Raw genomic sequence first — 2,575 nt, forward strand, 5'->3', positions numbered from 1 at the left:
TATGGGTATAAAAGACACCTGTCAATAGAATCAATCTCTTCCATTCCAACCTCTCCACCACCATGGGCAAGACCAAAGAATATTCAAAGGACATCAGGGTAAGAGTTGTAGACCTGCACAAGGCTGGAATGGGCTACAAGACCATCAGCAAGAAGCTTAGTGAGAAGGAGACAACTGTTGGTGCAATTATTAGAAAATGGAAGAAATACAAAATAACCATCAATCGCCCTCGGCCTGGAGCTCCATGCAAGATCTTGCCTCGTGGGGTAAGGATGATCATGAGAAGGGTGAGGGATCAGCCCAGAACTACACGGGAGGAGCTTGGTAATGATCTCAAGGCAGCTGGGACCACAGTCACCAAGAAAACCATTGGTAACACACTACACCGTAACGGATTGAAATCCTGCAGTGTCCGCAAGGTCCCCCTGCTCAAGAAGGCACATGTACAGGCCCATCTGAAGTTTGCCAATGAACACCTAAATGATTCAGAGAAGGCTTGGGAGAAGGTGATGTGGTCAGATGAGACCAAAATTTAACTCTTTGGCATAAATTTGACTCTTCATGTTTGGAGGGAGAGAAATGCTGAATGCTACAATCCCAAGAACACCATCCCCACCGTCAAACACGGAGGTGGAAACATTATGCTTTGGGGTTGTTTCTCTGCTAAGGGTACAGGACGACTTCACTGCATTGAGGGGCCAATGGACGGGGCCATGTACCATAAGATCTTGGACGAGAACCTCCTTCCCTCAGCCAGAGCACTGAGGATGGGTCGTGGATGGGTCTTCCAGCATGACAATGACCCAAAACATACAGCCAAGGCAACAAAGGAGTGGCTCAAGAAGAAGCACACTAAGGTCATGGAGTGGCCTAGCTAGTCTCCAGACCTTAATCCTATAGAAAATTTGTGGAGGGAGCTGAAGCTTCGAGTTGCCAAGCAAAAGCCTTGAAACCTTCAGGTTTTGTAGAGGATCTGTAAAGAGGAGTGGACCAAAATCCCTCCAGAGATGTGTGCAAACCTGGTGACCAACTATAAGAAACGTCTGACTTCTGTGCTTGCCAACAAGGGTTTCTCCACCAAGTACTAAGTCATGTTTTGCTTGGGGATCAAATACTTATTTCCTTCGATCAAATGCAAATGAATTTATAACTTTATATAATGTGTTTTTTCGGGACTTCTTTGTTGATATTCTGTCTCTATTTGTTAAAATAAAAGTACCATAAAAATGATAGACCGCTCGTTTCTTTGTAATCGGGCAAACTAACAAAATCAGCAGGGGATCAAATAATGATTTCCCCCACTGTATGTGTAAAGTGTGCGTCCGTGCGTGCGTGCGTGTGTGCTTGTGTGTGTGCGTGCGTGCGTGTGTGTGAAAGAGAGAAAAGGGTTTCTGTTTACATATCACTGGTGCATATCTATTTGTATGTACGCAGGTGTGTGTTCAAGAATAGTTTTCAGCCCAAACATCCTTGCATTTGAGCCTCAGTGACTATTGTGTTGTGTTTATATCCACTGTATTAACAGATCCTCATCTTGAATAATGACTAAACCCTCGATAAACACATACATTAGCCTCTTAGCTTGGCGATCCTTACATATACACACACAACCCTTTGATAATCCATTGAAAACTAGGACACCATTCGAACGTAAACACACGCTGGAGTTAGCCGAGTTTAGCGAGGGTGTGGAGATCGCTGCATACGCAGTACAGTGTGATTCAGCCGCGTGCCTGCCATTCTAATACTGAATAGCCTATCACGTGTCTCGTGCCATTAGGATACGAGTTTTCTTTCCGAGGAAAGAGGTGTTCCCTTGCCAAGTGTCTCTCGGAAAAAAAGAAGCTCACCCCTAGATAGACATCTTTGTTTAAAGGGGCAATCTGCGATTGGAACATCCATTTTGGGACTTTTAAATGAATGATATATAGCCATTGATTTGTTAAGAATATAACGTATAAATGCCTCATGAGCTTAGATCAACTGTCTTACCCCATCAGAACCCAAAATATAACCCTGTTTACTCCATTGATGTAAACAATATTATTGCAAACAACCACTGTATGGTTTCAAAGCATGGGTAAAACTACCATTTTAGTCTCATGGATGGTCAGTCCTTGCATCCAAAGCAACATCTATGAATTTGAGAGTGGTTCTCCAGCCCATCCCTCAACTGTTTACCAAGAACAAGTGGCGGAGAGACCGCTTTGTTGTTGTTTGAATCCGAAATTGCCCTTTTTACGAGAGGTTAGATGAAATAAACAACGTTTAAACACATCATTTTCACATTTGAAAAGACACTTGTGGTGTTGTTGACATAATTCTATGACTTCTCGGGAATGTCTGTGTTCCTGGCAAACATTCATTATTGTTTTATTGTTTTCAGGGAGACCTTGGCCTCTATGGTGTGTGTGTGAACCCACCTCTATGGTCAGAATCCTGGAGGTAATTACAGTGTAATTATATAGTAATAGCCATGTGTATTACTGCGTCACCACAACAAGCAGACAGAAGCCCTCTATCAAGAACATTCTTATTGTCTTAGTGAAACACATGTACAGCCTCTCTTCCTGTG

This window comes from Argentina silus (genome assembly GCF_951799395.1).
Source record: "Argentina silus genome assembly, chromosome: 12".
Classification (NCBI taxonomy): Eukaryota; Metazoa; Chordata; class Actinopteri; order Argentiniformes; family Argentinidae; genus Argentina; species Argentina silus.